This window comes from Culex pipiens, chromosome 2, assembly GCF_016801865.2.
Source record: "Culex pipiens pallens isolate TS chromosome 2, TS_CPP_V2, whole genome shotgun sequence".
Lineage (NCBI taxonomy): Eukaryota > Metazoa > Arthropoda > Insecta > Diptera > Culicidae > Culex > Culex pipiens.
Genome location: NC_068938.1, coordinates 53893247 through 53917125, shown reverse-complemented (window position 1 = coordinate 53917125; position 23879 = coordinate 53893247). Strand labels below are relative to the sequence as shown.

The 23879-nt window shown below is 29.6% G+C and overlaps 1 protein-coding gene across 1 annotated transcript in view; it reads left to right on the top strand.

The window, feature by feature from the left end:
• Positions 1-1764: 1764 nt before the first annotated feature.
• Positions 1765-23879, top strand: part of LOC120426129 (uncharacterized) — a 35971-nt gene continuing 13856 nt past the window's right edge. Inside the window, exon 1 of the mRNA XM_039590831.2 lies at positions 1765-2266. The gene's annotated coding sequence lies outside the window, so the exon portion shown is untranslated. The remainder of the gene's footprint in view (positions 2267-23879) is intronic.

Genomic DNA, 23879 nt, shown 5'->3' with positions numbered 1-23879 from the left:
AAGATTTGACTAATGCCAATGGTTGCTAAAATACAGCTGCCAAAAGAAAATTACACAAGAAAAAAATGGTTTTCTCAACATCACAAAAATAGCTTTGAATTTATATGTGACGATAACTTACCTAATATGCATCCGACTTTCAATGTCAGAAAATAAAAGTAACGTGAAATTTTCCAATCTATTGAATCAAAGTATTTTACGGATATGATGACAAAAAAAGTCCCTGGTCTTAATACAACTTACAGGATATCGTTACCAAATAAAATCACTATGACAGTCATCTAGGGAGAACCGGGACTACAGTCTTAATAGGGACATCAGTTTTAGGAGCACTTAAAATATTGGTAAATGAATTCACCAATTATTTGTAGCTCTCGATCTCTTCTAACAGAAACCACAAAGAAACTTAAATATATGGATAAAAATCATGGCACTAAAACAGCTGACTCAATAGAGCCCATGAGTCCCGATTTGCCCCAGCTGACAGTACAATCATATTTGCAATTTAAAAAAAAAACAACGCTCGAAATCATGTTTTGCCCTTAATGAGATTAAGCCCATTAAGTGGAATTTTTCGGTCTACATTTTTTTCTACAACTAGCAATTCCATCTCAAATCAGGAATGTTTCTGGTACTTTTGTACCCGACCCTCTCCGATTTAAATGAAACTTTATAGACATGTTATCCTAGGCTTAAATAAGCCACTTTTTGTACATGGAGCTAGTTGCTCTCGAAAATGGCATTTGAGAAGGGCGGAAGTTATTTAAATATTTTTGTATTTCGTAATTTAAAAAATACTATATCTCGAAGCCGTTGCATCGTATCAAAAAGTGATCAAATACAAACTTGAAGGAAATTGGACGGGCTTTCTGTGAAAAAAAATGACTGAAAATAAATACACGGCACTTCAAGAAATTTTGCGATATTAAAGCTTAAAAGTTAATCTTAAGATGATGTCACGATTTTTTTCGTTCAAAATTTTAGTGGAAAGAGGATATTACAAAAAGATTCATGACAAATGCAGGATGGTGTGTCTCTCCTAGAAAAAAATAAAATCATTCACTAAAATTGATGTTTAAGCGGTCTAAACGTAAAAATTTTAAGTAACCTGGATAGTAAATAAGCTTACATAAATGATAAAACGAGTTAAATTAAAAAGTGGTCAAAGAAAACTTATGGGCAATCGGACGAGTTTTTCGGTAAAAATATTTACGAGACTGAAAAACCAAGTCTGTTATATAGAAATGGCCTTAAAATGGCCAAACCCCCTGATTTTTCAACATTTTAGTTTTCAAAACCGTATCTCCAGAGCAACATTTGAAAGGGGCGGTACGACATTGCTCTTACGGCCTTTCATTACACGCGTTTAAATGGGACGAAAGGCCGTAAGAGCAATGTCGTACCGCCCCTTTCAAATGTTGCTCCAGATCTGTATCTTCACAAGGATTGGACTTAGGACAATGGTTAATATGGAGATTTTTATACAAAATTGTCTGGAAAAAAACATTTTTGCTATATGCAAAAAAGCCTAAATTTCGACATCCAAAGATTTATATATTTTCTCTTAGACAATAAAATAAAACACCACGCTTCTCCACGCTCACATTCCAACCGCCTTTTCAAATCACACAACCACGGCCATTCCCCTAGATGGCAGCACTGCGATCCAACCTTCGTCAAAAAAAAACCCTTCATCACCACCCTGTTTCGCTTCGTCAACTTTTTGTTTTCTTTTTCGTTCGCGTGCGCGAGATGCAGCTGTCACTTGGGCCAAACCCGTCGTCCGCGAATCGCGAGAGTGTTTTAATCGCGTGAAAATAATCCTAGAAAATAGTCCAGTTATTAGCGCAAAATCCGAATCCGAATCGTCCGTCTAGGTACGCGCGCGTGTGCTCCGGGTTTGTGAAAATCGAGTGGATGGCGTGAAGCTGTGGAATTCGGAGTGCAGCTTTTGGAAGGAAGAGGGGCAAGTTTTTTTTCCTTCCTGGCGAAAGTGAAACCCCTCCTCGAAAAGATTCGCGCGGAGATCTGGGGGAGAGCTGAGTGCTATTATTATTACGATTGCCGCGGGTTCTCGGGGGGACCTTCTGCCGAGGGAGGGGAAGATATTCGAGATAACGTGATGCATCGTCGTCCCCAGTGTAGTGCAGTGTAGATCTTTAGAAGGATTACCCGAAGCAGCTTCTTCGAAAACTGCGGATCATCGGACGCTTGTGGAGTCAGGATGTGCCACCAGCTTCGGGCGGACCAATTTCGGAAACAGCAGGTTGGTGAAGGGTGGCAACAAGCGGCGGATTACACGCCCAAAGCCAAGGCCTTTTTTTCTTCAAGGTGTAAAATACAAGTGCAAAGTTTTGCCTGTTGTTATTGAAAAAGACATTGATAACAAATTAATCAAGCTTGATTCACACCCAAATCCAAGAATTTTCGTGAGTCAATGGAACCAATCACACACAGAATAGTTACGAAACAGTCGGTGGTTCTAACGAGCCCCCCACCTTCCTCCTCAAACAGTGAAAGAGAGTTATAGATATGTGAGCCCGCACCCACCCAGCTCCTCTTCTGGTTGTTGCCCGCCCCCTGTGTGTCTCTGTAAATCATGCGTACCACGGCCATCATCATCAGAGCAGAGGCCACCGGCAGCTGCCCTGCAGGTCGAGTTTTATCGCCGCCGTTCATGAAGTTTTTTTTCTGCCTTCTCGCTCCCCGGTGGAATTAGAATTATTATTACTTTTAAGTACATGGTACTGGGGCGACAAGTGTGTGTGTGTGTGTGTCTCCACTTACTTGCTGCTGGTGATGGTTGTCATTTTCCACCCCACAGAGTTAATCGAGGGTGAAGAGGGCCGGGAAAGATGGGTTAACATTACGAAATAGATTTTGTTTTTTCGTGCTGGAAGCTCCAGGAAAACGATGTTTCGACAGCTTGAAAATGAACTTGCATAAAGGGTATAATGAGGATTGGCTAAAAGATAGTTGAATATTATCTTAAAATAACTATTTTTCTTTATGATTTAATTCATTTTTTATGAGAATAAAATATTATTTAGAAGCTTTAAAATATGCAAAGCGTTAAGGGTATGTTTTCATTTTCATCTTATTTACTAAGAAATAACTTTTATTGTCTAAGCTTATGCAATTCCGTGACGTTCTTACGTTCTTCTGAGTAATTTGTAGAAGGTATTGTTTTGATTCGCAGTATGTTGAGTCAACTGCTGTGGATGTACCTGAAACGTCGCAGAAAGGGGTTTCTCTTCTTTTCATCCTCAGCTACCACCTATCTCCTGTTTTAATTTTGCTCTACTGATTCTCACTTTATCACTGATTCTTCTATTTAATGTCATTTGATTTTGATTTTACTAACTTTTGATTGAAGACATTTTCTGAGCCATCGTGCCTGCGTGTTTTTTTTTTTTTTTTTTTTTTTTTTGAGAAATGTCAAAAACTCAGACAAAAAATATATTAAAAATCATATTTTTAAGCAAAATCGAATTTGCAATCGAAAGGTACTTAACATTTTTTTAATTCTTAAAATTCTTTAAATTATTAAAAAAATCTTTGAATTCTTCAAGTGTTAAAATTATTCAAAATTCTTTAAATTCCTCAAAATCTTTAAATTCTTTAAAATCTTAAAATTATTAAAATTCATTAAATTCTTTAAGTTTTTAAAAATCTTTGAATTCTTTTAAAACTTAAAATTATTTTAATTTATATGTACTCTATAAATTCATTTATTTTTTATATTCTTCAAATTCTTAAAATTCTTCAAATTCTTTAAATTCTTCAAATTCTTCAAATTCTTTGAATTCTTTACATTCCTTAAATTCTTTAAATTCTTTAAATTATTAAAATTCTTTTAATTCTTTAAATTCTTTAAATTGTTTAATTTTTTTTAAATTCTTCCAATTCTTTAAATTCTTTAAATTCCTTGGGCATGAGTAAGGACCTCGACGCCGTTAGCAATGTTGGCTTTAAAATAAAATTTCCTGATAATATCACTTCCCCCCAGCCAACATTTTTGCCATGCGAAGCGGGCCTCGACGCTGTGTCTAGGTTTAATTCCTAGCTAGGAGCCATCAGTGTCTTAAGAGGTGGTCCCAAGGCCGAGTAGGAGTTCATGAAGCAAATTAGTCGTCTCCCACCCCTTTTAAATTGAAAAATGAACTCTGAAACCAGCGCTTACTCACAACAGAAACAGAGGCCTCTTCTAGGCATTGTAGGATAGAATAGATTTTGAATTTTATTTAAAATTATTGTTACTTGCATAAATTTTAAACTTCCATTTAAGTAATAATACAAAGCATTTTGATTTGTCAAAATTTCCATAGAGTCTCGGTCAATCAATAATGTAATGATATCGGACAAAATTCGTTAATCTGTTGAACTAACGGTTTTCGGATTATGGTTGTATCGAATATTGTTGCGAATCGAGGATCTACTGGAGCCTTGACGATCAAATGGAGCCTAACATTTCAAAAGGGCGCATGGGTTTTGTGAACAGGAGTGTGTCTCCTTCACTTAAATGACAGTTTACATAAGGTATGATAGAGATGCACTCTTGTTTGCAAGGCTTTATGCCCTAATGAAATGAAAGGCACGAAATAGTCGTCTTAATGACGAGTGTTCAACTTATGAACTGTTCATTTATGTTTATTGGTTTTTGGAAGCGGCAAGACTGGTTTTAAAGCAAGGTCCTTTACCTTATTTGGCGTTGTAATAAAACATTTGAGGATTTGAGATTAAATTTACTTTCAGACAGTTTCAGACAGTTTAGGTTGTTGATTAAAGTTAGTTAGTTTTCCGTAGATGAATAATTGGGCTTAAATGATTAGTTGATTTGGTCGAAGTGTAATACTGACGGACGCGACAGGTCGGCAGATAGTTTTCATCTTTTGTTCTCTAGTATTTTTTTATTTCCTTTAAATTTGGAATACATCATAGATTTCTTTTGTATAGGTCTCCGATTAGTTACATTTTCTTATTTAATTAACTAATAATTTAATTTATTCCGGGCCTTTTTATTTTGAATCAAAATTTAAGATTTTCATTATTCAGTGTTAAACTCAGATTACCGTAACTGCTCAAGTCATCCAAGTTCTTACTACTCACACCAACACTAATTTTCTTTCACCTTCCCCCTCCCGATCCCCTATATCTTCCGGTGGTGTTCATTTTGTATGCAATACTAGTTCGGCCACTACCCTTTTTTCCACAAGAAACCGGACTTGGACTGACTTGAGGCCGCGTCCCCCACCTTGCTCCGTAAAACGAAAACGAAAACGAAACGAATTCTTCAAATTATTTAATTTTGTTTTTAAATTCTTTCAATGCTTTCAATTCTCGATTAAATTTTCAAAAGGCCCTATCTGCATAGGAAACCCATGAGGGATAGGTTGTTTTGAAAATTTAATCTAGAATTCTTCAAATTCATTGAGCTCTTTAAATTCTTTAAAGTATATTTTTTTTATTTTTTTTTATTTTTCAAATTAATTATTTTTTTTAATTAATTAAATTCTTTAAATTCTTTCAATTATTTATTTTTTTTTAATTATTAAAATTCTTTAAATTCTTGAAATTCTTGAATTTTTTTAAATTCGTAAATTCTGAAAAAAAATCTTTAAATTCTTTAAATTCATTAAATTCTTTCAATTCTTTCAATTCTTTCAATTCTTTAAATTCTTTATATTCTTTAAATTCTTCAAATTCTTTAAATTCATTTAAATTCTTTAAATTCGGTAAATTCTGTAAATTCTTTTAAAAAATAAATTGTTCAAGTTCTTTTAATTCTTCAAATTAACCTCTTTTTTTAATTATTCAAATTCTTTAGATTCTTTAAATTATTTAAATTCTTTTAATTCTTTAAATGCTTTAAATTCTTTAAATTCTTTAAATTTTTAAATTCTTTAAATTCTTTAATTTTTTTAAATTCTTTAAATTCTTTAAATTCTTTAAATTCCTTAATTTCTTTAAATTCTTTAAATTCTTTAAATTCTTTAAATTCTTTAAATTCTTTAAATTCTTTAAATTCTTTAAATTCTTTAAATTCTTTAAATTCTTTAAATTCTTTAAATTCTTTAAATTCTTTAGCTTCTTTAAATTTTTCAATTCTTTCAATTCTTTAAATTATTAAAATTCTTTTAATTCTTTTAATTCTTTAAATTGTTTAATTTTTTTAAATTCTTCCAATTCTTTAAATTCTTCAAATTATTTATTTTTTTTTAACTCCTTTAAATTCTTTCAATGCTTTCAATTCTTCAAATTCTTTGAGTTCTTTAAATTCTTTAAAGTATATTTTTTTAATTTTTTTTAATTTATTTAATTTTTTAAATAAATTAAATTCTTTAAATGTTTTCCCTTCTTTAATTTTTTAGAATTCTTTTAAATCTTTGAATTCTTTGAAATCTTTAAAATCTTCAAATTCTTTGAATTTTTTATTTTTTTAAATTCTTCAAATTTTTAAATTCTTTAAATTTTTAAATTCTTTAAATTTTTAAATTCTTTAATTTTTTTCAATTTTTCAAATTCTTTGAATTCCTTAAATTATTAAATTTTTATTTTTTTAATTTGTTTAAATAAATTAAATTCTTTAAATTAATTAAATTCTTTAAATGTTTCAAATCTTTTAATTCTTTTAATTTTTTGAATTCTTTCAAATCTTTGAATTCTTTCAAATCTTTGAATTCTTTAAATTCTTTGAACTTTTTAAATTCTTCAAATTCTTTGAATTCTTTAAATTATTAAACCTGTTTAATTCTATAAATTCTTTAAATTCTTTGTAATCTTTAGCATCTTAGAATTCATTAATTTCTTAATTTTTTTTAAATTCATTAAAAAAATGTTTTTTTTAAATTCTTTTAATCCTTTGAATTATGTAAATTCTCTTAATTGTTTAAATACTTTAAATTCTTAAGCTTCTTTAAATTCGTTAAATTCTTAAAAAAAAAAAATTCTATAAATTAATTAAATTATTAAAATTATTTAAATGCTTTAAATGCTTTAAATTCTTCAAATTCTTTACGTTTTATGCCAGATATATTCAACCGGTACAACTATTGAACCGGTTGAATTAACCGATTTACCTAAATCGGTGCAATTATGTTGCAGAATGACTATTCATGACTAGAGCGTCCAATTTCCCGGGGTTTCAAATTTCCCGGGAAACGGGAAATTTTTAACAAATTTTCCGGGAAATCCCGGGAATTCCCGGGAAATTTAAAATTTATCAGAAATTGTTCTGATCCTGGTTCTGATTTATATTTTACAGCAAAATTGTATAGAGTAGCAACTTAATTCGTCAAAACATGTGTGAGAGTACCTGAACTGCTTGTAAAAAAAACAAACAGTTTAAGGAAAATATATAAATTTTCTAAATTTATAAGCTGTCTTTAACATTCGTTCAAAATATCGAAATATTGTGATAAGCTTATTTGTTAGGAAGTTGGTATTAACACCACACAATTGCTTTTAAATTTGTCAGTTGGAGAGAATACGATAAAGAATAATATTGATAATTAAGTTGAAATGAGAAAAAAAAACCAGTAGATATGTTTTTCATGGCAAATATTTATTCCAGAACAAATCTTACTGGTTTGAGCTCATGAATAAATAGATAGGCATTGAATTTACCTTAAAAATCTGCTTTTTAATTGAAATACCATTTTATGCAATCACAACTCAAAGTTTTCAAATATTTGGAGCGAAGTTTTGAAATATGTTTGCCTTTTCGGGCACCTTGTATATAATACGAAGTAGTTTTTTTTAATGATTCAGCCAGTCAGTTTTCATCCAAAAAACGAAAAAAAAAGTTTTTTTGAAACTTAATTTTGATCTTGGCGGAGAGAGGTACCATTTTTAAACTGTTATAACAACAATTTCGTTAAAGAACACCAAAATTATAATAGTTTATTTTCATTCCTTAAAATCGTAATTTGTGTTGCCCCGCAAATAAATAAGATCTATTCCCAGTTGTAAATGCTTCAGAAATTAATGTAATCTAGAATAAACCTTAACATGAAGTTTTTAGACGAACTGACAAAGTTCAATAATAACACCAAATTGAATTCAATGAAATAAAATTGAGTTCTATCATTATTTTTTTTGTCAATTAAAAAAACAATACCAAAAAATTAAGAATATGTATACCTTCGCCTGCATTTCGGGAATTCCCGGGAAATTTACAAATTTCCCGGGAAACGGGAAATATTTTTTTTCGGGAAATCCCGGGAATTCCCGGGAATTTTTTTCCCTGGACGGGAAATTGGACGCTCTATTCATGACATTTTGGGATGTTTGCTATGTCGCATGATTATGTTTCTGTTGAATAGTCATGTATTTATTCTATAACTGACATAAGTATGTAAGTAGTAGTAGTAGTACTATAATAAAAATTTATCAAACTTTGTTAAGTAAAATTTTCTATAAAAAAAATTGCTCTTTTTTAAATTTTTAACGTAAAGTTCAGATGAACTGCTTTTTTGCAATCAGATACCAAATACATACCTTCAAGTTCTAGAAAAGATATCTCTACAAATTATGGAATTATCTAAATAAAATGCTACTTCAAAACCTCAACTTAAGCAAAAGTGACTAGCACAAATTGCGGTCAGAAACCTGCCCAGAAAACCACCTGCCAAATCTTAGTCACACGAAAAAATCCACCCCCCGGGTAACCGCAAGCCAAACCAAACCAAACCACCAGTCAATCCCCGTGTCGGAGGCCGATTTGCGTGATTCCGTTGACCGCGGCGACTCTCTCCGTGAGCCCATAGGAAAGCCCTGCTGCCAGTCGTCAGGTCGTCGTCGAATTTCGTGCAGAAACGAAATCACATTATTCTGCCGCCGTTGCTTGCTACTGCACTGCGGATTGTAATTAACTTTTCTCTGCGCGACGACGACGGCGACCATGGCGTCGCGACGCCACATCGTCTCACCGCGGTCCCCGAAATTGGTCGTTTAGAGCCGGTGTGCTTGCGGTGTCGGTAGCTGGGGGTGACTTTGAAATTATTTTTTTTAAATAAAAGGTGCTCAAATGTAATTAAGATTAGGTCTAGAATAATTTCGAAAATACAAAAAAAAATCAATGTTACCCCCGTTTACGGTACTTTACTTAATGCTTGTGGAAACTTCGTTTATGTTGCTGGTCATTCTGCCGAAGGCTAGACAAAGTCTGTACGATATGGCAATATATGCAAAGTATACAGAAAGAAAGGGCTAATGGCAAAAGAATTTTCAACAAGTGTGTGCCGCCAGCACGAGGCTCGACTCTCACTATACAAACTTTCAACTTGATTAGTAGGTGTCGGTAGCCGGGATAAATCTAGCACCGGAAACGTTGAATGTAGCGGTGGCAGCAAAAAAAAACCAAGCAAGGAAAGTGCACATTTAGCAACTGCTGCAATTTTGCTGTGTGTACACTATAAACCTACCCCCGTTTTTATATCTACTGAAATCTAGCAGACTTGCCGGGAAGTGCTAATTAGGGGAAATCTACCCATTTTAATCCTAATAAGCGGTCGTGTATGAATGATGCTGGATAATCTAGAGTCTCCCTTGAATTTTACTAAAACCAAGTACACCAACGAGTAGAGCAAGTTTTTGTGAACATTTCTGTTTATTTTCACTTTCACTAAAAGTTATTCTATTTCTTTACCAAGCATTTAACAAAAAAAAATTCCCAAGGGTATTCTAATCGAGGCGAATGCATTGGGCCACGCCCATTTTTCTAATATCGGCTTAGTTCTTTTTTCTTCCAACACTCTGTCGAGTGTTGCCATTTGCGCTGACAGTTCAAACGAACACTCACGAAAAGTGGCATTTATAGGGAAAGTTTCCTGGCATCGCTGGCTGTGCTGCTGGTGGTGTTGACGGCCAGCCTTTGTTCTTTTTTGCCTTCGTCTCTCGCTCGGTTTTCTTCAGCCTTCGTTTGGAATGCAAAGTGAAAATTGAAACGTCAAACGACTTGGCGCGTTTGTTTTTTTGATGGCGCTTGCTAATTTATTACATTTTTCGGGATTATTCTTCAAGTGAGTGCCATACTAATGATCAAAAGAACTTGTTGCCGGTAGTTGCAAGCAATTTCATATCTTAAGCGCCGTGAAAAAGTAAGCGAAAGTGAAAAGTTAATTTTGGCGATATTCATTAAGCGTTTGAGGGATTCTCGTGTGTGTCACTGTGTGTGCCAACAAAATGATGAGAAGTGGTCTCGCAAAATACAAATTATGATCAAAAGTGCATTAAATGTGATCTTTTTGGCCAGTAAGTGGCATACATTTGCGTGCTTACTCGAGGCGGTGCTGTTGCTGGTAAGTTTATAGCCCAAATAGTATTTTTGGAGCTTTAATCGAGCATCAAACTCTCCATATGACGAAGATAGGTGTTTGATTGGAAAGGGTAGATTTCCCCTAGTTCTTCTTTATTTTCGTTGTTTATATTTCAAATACTCTCTTGCACGAATAAAACTGGAGTGATTTTTATTTTTAGAACGATTCATTAAAAGGTGAGATCATCCTAAGCGGAATGTAGAGATTTTTCTTCCGAAACTAAATCAAACTCTCACTAATAACAATAAACGTTTTATGAGTCACAAATATTGTACCCACTATCACTGTATATATGCAAAACAAACCGATGTCACCCAGCAGAGCTCGCTCGTGGGAAAAGAAATACAACACGCTGTCGGTGTCGGCCCTCGTTCAACTCGACTAGTAAACTTGCGGCTTCCCGAGAGCGAAGCAAAACGTAAATAAACCCTTTTATCATGGTGCAAACAAAGTATTCACTTGCACCGGTCCAACGACTAAAATGGGAATTTCATTCGGATTTGTACTCGTGCAATGGAACTGCGAAATACACACTGCACATGGTGCAAGGCTAATGAACGATATATTTTAACCCCATTCTTGTTTCAAATATATTAATGATAACACACTGTCATTGTAAAATTTATCATTAGCAATTGAAGATGTTTTGCCTTTATCACTGACTTAAGGCTAGATAATCCTGATCTGAAAAGTTAAGATATCCACCTTCATGTCTCGGGTTAGTTTGCAATACGTCGTAATAACCACCACTACCTCCTACACTTATTTGATTTTCCTCTCTAAACAATAGTTAGTTAGGTAATTAATCTAGCAACCCTGTCATAACTTGAGGCGTATTTTTTATAAGCCCGATCTGTATGCAAATTATGTCCGGATCTATAGGTATTCAAAATATCTTCCAAAAGTCTTTAACCCCTTCCCGCCCAGGGCAAAATTGATTTTTTTTACGTTTTTCCACATTACTCGTAACTGGATCGACCAAATTAGATGAAATTTTAATGGTTATTAGTTAACATTCTATATTAACTAATGCAGGTTGAAACAGGTTGAAAAAATGAAGGGTTGCGGAGAAATTGAATTTTGAAGCCAAAAATTAGTGGTGCTCTGGAGTAACCATGGGCGTTAGAGGGTTAAAACTTTGAAAATGTGGCAACCTTGTCTCGAGTTAAGACCACTTATGTTATATTTATGTACTTTTTTAAGTCGGATCCGGGACCGTGGTGTAGGGGTAAGCGTGATTGCTTCTCACCCAGTCGGCCTGGGTTCGATCCCAGACGGTCCCGGTGGCATTTTTCGAGACGAGATTTGTCTGATCACGCCTTCCGTCGGACGGGAAGTAAATGTTGGCCCCGGACTAACCTAAAAAAGGTTAGGTCGTTAGCTCAGTCCAGGTGTAGGAGTTGTCTCCCTGGATCCTGCCTCGGTGGAGTCGCTGGCAGGCAGTTGGACTCACAATCCAAAGGTCGTCAGTTCGAATCCCGGGGTGGATGGAAGCTTAGGTGTAAAAAGAGGTTTGCAATTGCCTCAACAATCAAGCCTTCACGGAACAAAATCCGGTTTGCGGAATCGCAAACTTTGCTTCCGATTTGCTCTACCAATCGCAAACCTCCGTTTACACCCGTCAGCAGGAAGCATTGCTTCCAATATCGCAAACGGTGATTTTCGATATCGCAAACGTAACGCCGTAACGCATGCCTGCCAAAAGCACGCAGCACGCAGCCACTACAATATTTACTGTTTTGAATTGACCGTTGCTTTTCAAATTTTGGATGGAAATAAGAAGAAGAAGAAGAGGTTTCAATTTTTTCATTTATTTAATCATAATTCAATACCAAATCAAAGCAATTCTGTGAGCGGTTTACTATGGAATTTTATTTTTTTTTCGATGTGTTTTGCCTTTGACTTGTGAAGGTTCGAACGAGTCGATTGTTCTGATCTGGCCGTCCTCGATGTCCGTGGGGCAGCAGGTTACCGCTGGGCGTCGGTGCCGCCGTTGGAATGTTACTCCCCGTGACGTGAGTCCCGGTGCTAGCAGTAAGAAAAGAAGGTGGCGTGGCCGAAATGCACTCGTTGATGCTCCACTTGCCAGTCTTTGTGGCCGGCACCGCGGCAGCTATGTTTTTTTTTTTTTGGTAATGATTGTACAGGTCCTTCCCGTGCTCGGTGACGTCGGCGGCGGGGTCACCCGGATAGAGGCGCTGAGACCGGTGCAGCGTGCTCGGGTCGTCGATCTGGCTGATTTCCCGCGTCGCGCAGCGAGCTGTTTCGTCCTGGAGGTTGACCGCCGATCTTCACCTCGAGAATCGACTTGAGCGGAGTGGCCTCCACTAGAAGACCGTCCGACTGGAACAAGTCCCCAGAATCTCCGCCAGCAGTCGGATCTGTGAAGGTGTTCGCCGAACTCACGCTGCAATTGCGAGCCGTAGACTGCGAATGAGAAAATATATCAAAAATTCTTCAAAAGTTCTCTTAAATTATCCAATTTTTTTAAATTTAATTCTCAAAAAATCTCAAAAATTCTCAAAATTTCTCAAAATTTCAAAAATTCCCAAAAATTCTCAAAAAAATTCAAAAATTCTCAAAAATTCTCAAAAATTATCAAAAATTCTCAAAAATTCTCAAAAATTCTCAAAAATTCTCAAAAATTCTCAAAAATTCTCAAAAATTCTCAAAGGTTCTCAAAAAATCTCAAATTTTCTCAAAAAATTTCGAAATTTCTCAAAAATTTTCAAAAATTCTCAAAAAATTTCGAAATTTCTCAAAATTTTTCAAAAATTCTCAAAAACTCTCAAAATTGTCAAAAAATTTCAAAAATTCTCAAAAATTCATAAAAATTCTCAATTTTTTTCGAAAATCCTCAAAAATTATCAAAACTTTTCGAAATTTCTCAAAAAATCTCAAAAAATCTCAAAAAGTTCTCTAAAATTATCTAATTTTTTATTAATATTTCAAAAATTCTTAAAAAAAATCTAAAATTGTTAAAAATTTTCATTTTTTTCAAAAATTCTCAAAATTTTTCTAAAATTCTTAAAAATTCTAAAAATTCAAAAAAATCTGGTAAAAAATTCTCAAAATATTTCAAATATTCTTAAATATTCTCAAAAAATCACATAAATTCTTTAAAATTCTCACAACTTTTTCGAATTTATCAAAATTTCTCAAAAATTCTCAAAATCTAAAATTCTAAATTTCTAGAAATTTAAAATTTCTAGAAATTTTAGACATTTTAAGAATTTCAGAAATTTCAGAAATTTAAAAAAAAAAATTAAAAAAATTTAAAAATTTTAAAAATTTTAAAATATATCAAAAATTTTTAAAAAAGTTCTCTTAAATTATCCATTTTTTATTAGTTTAATTCTCAAAAATTCTCAAAAATTCTCAAAAATACTCAAAAATACCCGGAAATTCTCAAAAATTCTCAAAAAATCTCAAAAATTGTCAAAAATTTTCAAAAATTCTCGAAAATTCTTAAAAAATTTCAAAAAATCTCGAAAATTCTCAAAAAATTTCAAAAATTATCAAAACTTTTCGAAAATTCTCAAAAAATCTCAAAAAGTTCTCTAAAATTATATAATTTTTTATTAAATTTTCAAAAATTCTTAGAAATTTTCAAAAATTGTAAAAAAATCTCATTTTTTTCAAAAATTCTCAAAAAATTTCTAAAATTCTTAAAAATTCTAAAAATTCCAAAAAATCTCAAAATATTTCAAATATTGAAATTTTAGAAATTTTAAAAATTTTAGAAATTTTAGAAATTTGAAAATTTTTAGAAATTTTAGAAATTTTTGAAATTTTAGAAATTTTAGAAATTTTAGATATTTTAAAAATTTTAAAAATTTTAGAAATTTTAGAAATTTTAGAAATTTTAGAAATTTTAGAAATTTTAGAAATTTTAGAAATTTTAAAAATTTTAGAAATTTAAGAAATTTTAGAAATTTTAGAAATTTTAAAGATTTTAGAAATTTTAAAGATTTTAGAAATTTTAGAAATTTTAGAAATTTAAGAAATTTTAAAAATTTTAGAAATTTTAGAAATTTTAGAAATTTTAAAATTTTTAAAAATTTTAGAAATTTTAGAAATTTTAGATATTTTTGAACTTTTTGAAATTTTTGAAATTTTTGAAATTTTAGAAATTTTAGAAATTTTAGAAATTTTAGAAATTTTAGAAATTTTAGAAATTTTAGAAATTTTAGAAATTTTAGAAATTTTAGAAATTTTAGAAATTTTAGAAATTTTAGAAATTTTAGAAATTTTAGAAATTTTAGAAATCTTAGAAATTTTAGAAATTTTAGAAATTTTAGAAATTTTAGAAATTTTAGAAATTTTAGAAATTTTAGAAATTTTAGAAATTTTAGAAATTTTAGAAATTTTAGAAATTTTAAAAATTTTAAAAATTTTAGAAATTTTAAAAATTTTAGAAATTTTAGAAATTTTAGAAATTTTAGAAATTTTAGAAATTTTAGAAATTTTAGAAATTTTAGAAATTTTAGAAATTTTAGAAATTTTAGAAATTTTAGAAATTTTAAAAATTTTAGAAATTTTAAAAATTTTAGAAATTTTAGAAATTTTAGAAATTTTAGAAATTTTAGAAATTTTAGAAATTTTAGAAATTTTAGAAATTTTAGAAATTTTAGAAATTTTAGAAATTTTAGAAATTTTAAAATTTTTAAAAATTTTAGAAATTTTAGAAATTTTAGATATTTTTGAACTTTTTGAAATTTTTGAAATTTTTGAAATTTTTAAAATTTTAGAAATTTTAGAAATTTTAGAAATTTTAGAAATTTTAGAAATTTTAGAAATTTTAGAAATTTTAGAAATTTTAGAAATTTTAGAAATTTTAGAAATTTTAGAAATTTTAGAAATTTTAGAAATTTTAGAAATTTTAGAAATTTTAGAAATTTTAGAAATTTTAGAAATTTTAGAAATTTTAGAAATTTTAGAAATTTTAGAAATTTTAGAAATTTTAGAAATTTTAGAAATTTTAGAAATTTTAGAAATTTTAGAAATTTTAGAAATTTAAGAAATTTTTTGAAATTTTAGAAATTTTAGAAATTTTTTGAAATTTTAGAAATTTTTTGAAATTTTAGAAATTTTAGAAATTTAAAAAATTTTAGAAATTTTAGAAATTTTAGAAATTTTAGAAATTTTAGAAATTTTAGAAATTTTAGAAATTTTAAAAATTTTAGAAATTTTAGAAATTTTTGAAATTTTTGAAATTTTTGAAATTTTAGAAATTTTAGAAATTTTAGAAATTTTAGAAATTTTAGAAATTTTAGAAATTTTAGAAATTTTAGAAATTTTAGAAATTTTAGAAATTTTAAAAACTTTAGAAATTTTAAAAATTTTAGAAATTTTAGAAATTTTAGAAATTTTAAAAAATTTTAGAAATTTTAGAAATTTTAGAAATTTTAGAAATTTTAGAAATTTTAGAAATTTTAGAAATTTTAGAAATTTTAGAAATTTTAGAAATTTTAGAAATTTTAGAAATTTTAGAAATTTTAGAAATTTTAGAAATTTTAGAAATTTTAGAAATTTTAGAAATTTTAGAAATTTTAGAAATTTTAGAAATTTTAGAAATTTTAGAAATTTTAGAAATTTTAGAAATTTTAGAAATTTTAGAAATTTTAGAAATTTTAGAAATTTTAGAAATTTTAGAAATTTTAGAAATTTTAGAAATTTTAGAAATTTTAGAAATTTTAGAAATTTTAGAAATTTTAGAAATTTTAGAAATTTTAGAAATTTTAGAAATTTTAGAAATTTTAGAAATTTTAGAAATTTTAGAAATTTTAGAAATTTTAGAAATTTTAGAAATTTTAGAAATTTTAGAAATTTTAGAAATTTTAGAAATTTTAGAAATTTTAGAAATTTTAGAAATTTTAGAAATTTTAGAAATTTTAGAAATTTTAGAAATTTTAGAAATTTTAGAAATTTTAGAAATTTTAGAAATTTTAGAAATTTTAGAAATTTTAGAAATTTTAGAAATTTTAGAAATTTTAGAAATTTTAGAAATTTTAGAAATTTTAGAAATTTTAGAAATTTTAGAAATTTTAGAAATTTTAGAAATTTTAGAAATTTTAGAAATTTTAGAAATTTTAGAAATTTTAGAAATTTTTGAAATTTTTGAAATTTTTGAAATTTTTGAAATTTTTGAAATTTTTGAAATTTTTGAAATTTTTGAAATTTTTGAAATTTTTGAAATTTTTGAAATTTTTGAAATTTTTGAAATTTTTGAAATTTTTGAAATTTTTGAAATTTTTGAAATTTTTGAAATTTTTGAAATTTTTGAAATTTTTGAAATTTTTGAAATTTTTGAAATTTTTGAAATTTTAGAAATTTTTGAAATTTTTGAAATTTTTGAAATTTTTGAAATTTTAGAAATTTTAGAAATTTTTGAAATTTTTGAAATTTTTGAAATTTTTGAAATTTTTGAAATTTTTGAAATTTTTGAAATTTTTGAAATTTTTGAAATTTTTGAAATTTTTGAAATTTTTGAAATTTTTGAAATTTTTGAAATTTTAGAAATTTTAGAAATTTTAGAAATTTTAGAAATTTTAGAAATTTTAGAAATTTTAGAAATTTTAGAAATTTTAGAAATTTTAGAAATTTTAGAAATTTTAGAAATTTTAGAAATTTTAGAAATTTTAGAAATTTTAGAAATTTTAGAAATTTTAGAAATTTTAGAAATTTTAGAAATTTTAGAAATTTTAGAAATTTTAGAAATTTTAGAAATTTTAGAAATTTTAGAAATTTTAGAAATTTTAGAAATTTTAGAAATTTTAGAAATTTTAGAAATTTTAGAAATTTTAGAAATTTTAGAAATTTTAGAAATTTTAGAAATTTTAGAAATTTTAGAAATTTTAGAAATTTTAGAAATTTTAGAAATTTTAGAAATTTTAGAAATTTTAGAAATTTTAGAAATTTTAGAAATTTTAGAAATTTTAGAAATTTTAGAAATTTTAGAAATTTTAGAAATTTTAGAAATTTTAGAAATTTTAGAAATTTTAGAAATTTTAGAAATTTTAGAAATTTTAGAAATTTTAGAAATTTTAGAAATTTTAGAAATTTTAGAAATTTTAGAAATTTTAGAAATTTTAGAAATTTTAGAAATTTTAGAAATTTTAGAAATTTTAGAAATTTTAGAAATTTTAGAAATTTTAGAAATTTTAGAAATTTTAGAAATTTTAGAAATTTTAGAAATTTTAGAAATTTTAGAAATTTTAAGAAATTTTAAGAAATTTTAAGAAATTTTAGAATTTTAGAATTTTAGAATTTTAGAATTTTAGAATTTTAGAATTTTAGAATTTTAGAATTTTAGAATTTTAGAATTTTAGAATTTTAGAATTTTAGAATTTTAGAATTTTAGAATTTTAGAATTTCAGAATTTTAGAATTTTAGAATTTTAGAATTTTAGAATTTTAGAATTTTAGAATTTTAGAATTTTAGAATTTTAGAATTTTAGAATTTTAGAATTTTAGAATTTTAGAATTTTAGAATTTTAGAATTTTAGAATTTTAGAATTTTAGAATTTTAGAATTTTAGAATTTTAGAATTTTAGAATTTTAGAATTTTAGAATTTTAGAATTTTAGAATTTTAGAATTTTAGAATTTTAGAATTTTAGAATTTTAGAATTTTAGAATTTTAGAATTTTAGAATTTTAGAATTTTAGAATTTTAGAATTTTAGAATTTTAGAATTTTAGAATTTTAGAATTTTAGAATTTTAGAATTTTAGAATTTTAGAATTTTAGAATTTTAGAATTTTAGAATTTTAGAATTTTAGAATTTTAGAATTTTAGAATTTTAGAATTTGAAAATTTTAGAATTTTAGAATTTTAGAATTTTAGTATTTTAGATTTTTAGATTTTTAGAATTTTGGATTTTTTGAATTTTAGTATTTTTGAATTTTAGAATTAAATAAAATACGAAATGACAAAAACTGTAAAGAAAACTTGTACAAGCCTTATTTTTTAACAAATTTGAAAGGCTGATTTCCTTTTTAATAATCAATCTTTTATCGTCGCCATTTTGACCGCTATCTTGAAAAGTCACTTTGAAGTTGTTTAGTGGTCATACCTGAAATAGAACATCAAAAATAAGACAAAGAGGAAAAATCGTGATTCGATTTTTCGAAATTTCGATAAACCGATGTGATTTTTTTCCAAGGCCAAATAATAGAGGTTGTACTGTATCTAACATTTCTTAAATTAAAAAAAATCTTTCATTTGTTTAAATTTCTTTGATTTTCCAAGCTTTTTAAATCACGGGGTTTATATATTGAGCTTAATTTTTTATAATTTTACAAAATGACGAAAGTTTTAATTATTTAACACTTGCCTTATTATTACATAATCATTTTTTTTTTAATTTTAGATTGCACCCAAAAACGACTGTGAATGCAAAAAAAACTTATAAATGTGCACGTGGTTCATTTTGTGAAACTGTACAGGAAGCCACCTTTTCCGAAAATAATCGTCAATCGGATACGTTGTTTTTTTCCCACGCGATACCATTAATGTCCTCCTCGCTGATTTCGAACAGCTTGTGGTCTACTTCCGGAAGGGGATCGGCGGATTCTTCCCGTTGTGGCCGATTTCGCTTCGAGCCGAGCTCGAAAAGTAACTGCTATCATCATCATCGTCGGGGCAACCGGGTAATGTTGAGCAGCCAGCTTGGTTCGGCGGAGCGGATTTTCTTCAATGGCAGATTTGGTGGCCTGAAGAATGGCCGGAAAAGGAAAGCTGCAAATAAAATGGGTTTCAGTGAAAACAAGTTTTAAAGACTCATGCAACGGAATCATCCCGACTGAGCCAAAGTCGGTTCCGACTTTTCGAAAAACGTCAGCAGCTGCTGCGTGATTATTTTTCTTGGTTCTGGCCAAATCAATTATATTCAGCAGCTTACCTTGTTGTACTCATGGCGATTGTCCTTCTCCAAGTACCGCAGAAATACGTCGGCTGCCATTACTGCCGTGGTCGCGACGGCCCCCAATTAGCAAACGGAACGTCGGATGATCAGAACTCCCGGCGGATGAGCAAACTGCAGGGTACCGAGGATTGACCGGATCCAGTCACGAAGTTGGATGAGGCCGTGGCTGTTGACTAACAGACCGGGTCGGGAACAGATTTTGACGAACCGAAATCGCGGCGGACAAGTCGAAAAAAAACAACAAAAACTTCAACGCGAGACCAACTTTTGTTTTGTTATTTTCCTTCTTCGCGGCCAGGCTTGCCACAAATACAGATTTTTCAGCACAGGCCCGAAACACAAACGAATTTTTTTTTACAGTTAAAATAAATTTGAGCAGTTTTTGTTAAATTGGCCAAAAAGATAAACATTGTTAGCATCTTTTGGCATGTTCAGTTTTTGATAAGAATATTATTCTTCAAAGTTATACTCGATTGAGTGTTTGGTATGTGCCAAAAAAATCTGTATTTGTGGCAAGCCTGTTCGCGGCTGATTCTGACAGTTCGTAACGCATTGGCTGCGGCATGCTACACTCTCAAATAAGCCGGCAACAAAGCGCTTTCGATTTTGGAAGCAATTTCTTTCGTTATCGAAAACATTTTCTCCAGAATCGGCAACATTCGCGATGAATTCGCAAACGATCAATGTTTTCGGATTCATCGCATTTTTTTTTCGGATCCGCCGCCCGGATTTTGTTCCGTGTTCGAACACCTAGTTTCGAGTATGAATCTCGCAATCGAGAACGCCAAGGCAAAGCTGTAGAGCGAATAATTTGATTGATTTTGATTAGATTTTTTTTAAGTCGGATCAATGAAACCTATATCCGGATACGTCATACGACCTATTGTGGGATAGCTAATCGAAAGACCTTCCCAGCCATTCTATGAGTTTGATATAACGCCCTTTTGAAATGTTAGTCTTGATGCCGACATTTTTCAAAATTTCGAAGGGATCAGACAATTTCACAAATTTTAAAAATTAGTAGAATATAAAAAAATCAAAAAGCAAAAATCGGATTGTTGGAAATGATTTTTCATTGAACAAAATTACTTCAAAAAATCGGGGAAAAAATCCGTGTACTTATGTTTTTAACTTTGTATACAACTTTGCCGAAGATACCAATTCGATCAGATAATTCTTCCAAAAGATACAGATATTCGATTATTTACGTATCAATTTTGTATGGACAGCTGATCAATTCTCTACGAAATCGGTCGATCTATCCCATTTTTATTTTTTGTATTTTTTATTTGGCTCAAACTTTGTGCGGGTCTTGCCTATAACCAAAGAAGCCATTTTGTGTCAATAGTTCACCCATAAAAGTCACCATACAATTTTGGCAGCTGTCAGTACCAAAATGGTACGTATTTATTCGAAAATCTGTAGCTTTTGAATATTGATGAGGACTGTTCAGATAGAAAAGGTACACGGAAAAAATCGACTTTTTAATTACCTTTTTGTCACAAAAACTCAATTTCTCAGAATTGGTATATTTAGATTTTTGAGATTCAAATGTTTTAGGCAGGGTGGCCACTCAGTCGGGAAAAAGTCGGAAATTCACAAAAAATCGGTAAAAGCCGGGAATTTGTGTTTTTTTTTAAGAATCCCGGGAATTCTTTTTTGAAAAGTTTTTTTAACTCTTGAATAATTTCGAAATATTTTGCACAATTTTCAAATTTATTTCACTCATTTTGTCTTCAGTATCCAACTTTAAATTTAAGGTTCCTTTCACTATTTCAAACTATTTGAGTATGAAAAAGCCAGTTAAAACATAAGACATTAAGGGACCATCCATAAACCACGTGGATAGCTTAGGGGGGGCCCGTACATACAAAAAAGATTTGGTTTTGTATGGAAATTGTCCACGAGGGGGGGATCTGAAATTTCAAAAAAAAGTGTTCACGTTGTTTATGGATGGTCCTTAAAAATCTTAATAAATATTGGATGATTATTGTGGCATACATTTGACCCAAATTTTTATAATATTTTTTATGCATCAAAAGATTGTTATTTATTTTTGACTAAGTTTATCAAACAAAAGGTAACATCTACCATCTAACATCAAACAACAATAAAGCTAATAAAACCAATATGGAAATAGAGCTTTATAGTTATGGCTCTGTTTCATTCACGTTACATTGCTTGAATATTTGAAAAACAATTCCAACTTCAGTTTGGCTATGATTTTTTGTGTGGTAAATATTTTTAAATGTTAAACTAAATTCATTAATTCATTTCAATTATTGTTTCCAAATATTTGATTCCTTTAACTTTTGTGTGAGTATGGGTACATAACAATAGATAAAGCTTGATTTTCAGCTATCGGAAAACTTAAATATCGAACAAAATTCAAACTTTTTTTTTGTTCTTGATCAAAAAGTTTAAAAACTTTTTTTCTGGAAACAAATTAACAAATTTAATACAAAGTTTTGTCTCAGTTATGGCCAGTATATTAATGAATCTACGAAAATATATTATGCTGAAGTTTTACGAAGTTTCAAAAAACTTTTTGTTTGTCAATTTTAGAAATAAACTTTGAAATTATAGGTATTGTTAACCTTTGGGTTATTTTCCAAAGAATGATTATTGATGTTTTTAATCTCAATCAGAATAATGGTTGAAGTTTTTTGGAACTTATTGTTATGATTTTTTACTTATACTTTCAACAGTTTGATTTTTTTTAAAGAAATGTTGTACGATAGTTTGCCAAATTGACAATACTTTTATAAAGAGTTTTTAACTTGAAATCATTCTTCAGGTAAGAAATCCCTATTAATTTAGGTTCTGGAAAAGTCAGGAAAAAATCGGGAATTCGAAAACCCTGGGCCTTGTAAAGTCAAGGGGCATGATTTGATCCTAGTGCATTTGTCAAAATTCACGCAAAAGAAAATCGCTCCCGAACTTCTCCAAAAAAATCAATCTGTTGATGATTTTTTTATGATTTTCCTTGTCAGCACCACCTAAAATGATTAATTTCGCTTTGTTTACAAACATTGTCCATTTACAAAAAGTGGCAGGTTATTTTTCGACGTGTGACGTTACACTTGCAAGTGTAGTAGTGAAAAAGATGTTCCGACGAAAAAAATCAAGATGATGATTTTTTAGATTCCTTTTACCGATCTTTCGTGCGCGAGAGTGGAGAGCCATGTTCCTTTCGGATTTTTTCTCTTGATGAACGTTCAAAGATTTACTTTTGAAGATGATTCTTCCATGGCTGTTCAAGAGTTACAGGTTTTCGAATATTTACGTACCATTTTTGTATAGACAGCTGCCAAATTTGTATGAAGACTTGTATGGGTGAACCAATGACACAAAATAGCTTCTTTGGTCATAGGGAAGGCCCCGACAAAGTTTGAGCCAAATAAAAAAATACAAAAAAAAATGGTCGAAATTGGCCGATATAATATATTTTTGCCTTTCTTACAAAAGAAAGGTTGAAGGGTTACTTTTGGAAAAACGTTTTTCTCAGAAATCTAAAAAAATCGTGCACGGCGGGGAATCATCCCAGAAAAAAATCCTATTACTAATTTGAAGGTTTTGATGCGCTCTTTCGACTCAATTGCGGCCTGAACCCCGAAACTCAAAGCCTGATTTTTGAGAGCTCTTTTTCTGAAATACTTGTGCGATGTCTGTATCCGCTCTTGAAAATTTGTGTCTTCCATCATTAGAAAACCGCTCGTAAAACCCACAATTTTTATATTTCAGATTTGTAGCCGTGGGGTCGGAGACGAACATTTTATTTTTCGATTCACAATTTTCGACCAGTAAATTTGGTCAAAGACATTTTTAGAGGTATTTTTTTGACTATTTTACAGATAACACTATTAAATTAATATAATTCAGTTTCAAACAAAAAGCCATTCGAAAACATGCGCCATAAACTGCTTGGGCCCAAAATTTTAACCTTTTCCAAAATTTATTTCCAGAGATATAGCCATATTAGTGTTTTACGTCTTATTTTTACCCTATTTTTTCCTATAAAATTTTTGGTTTTAAACAAAATCATATACTGAACATCAAATTTGAAGTCCCGGCTCGTTTTCGCTCGAAAGATCGACAAGTCGTCAAGTCCAAGCATAAACGCCATCACATTTACGCTTGCGCGTGAAAATGTTCTTTCTGGCTTCTCATAATAGATCGACAATGTGCAATATCGATACATATTTTTTTTAAGTTAATCATAGACTAACATTAAAGAATGAGTATTCTTTATTTTTTTCTAATAATATCTATCCAATATGTTTTTCTCAATGAAATATAACTATCTTGCGACCCAGAATGTACCTCTGAAATTAAAAAAAAAATGGTTTAGCCTAAAAAGATTCGAAGCTTTAGGTCAAATTCTCACTGGGTGGTATCATTATGTTTCTAAAAAATTCATTGCACCAATATATTTTTCGGAGCTTCATCATTTTGTAAGAAAGGCTCTATTTCACCTCTAGTGATATTAAATCGGGGTTTTTTAATTAATGCTCATCAGAAATAAACCATTTTTGCCAGTGAAATTATTATCAATGTAATTCTTATATTGACTCGTTACCTTTGATGTCTACAAGACATCAAATTACCAACAACTGCTCAATCAGTACTCTCCTAA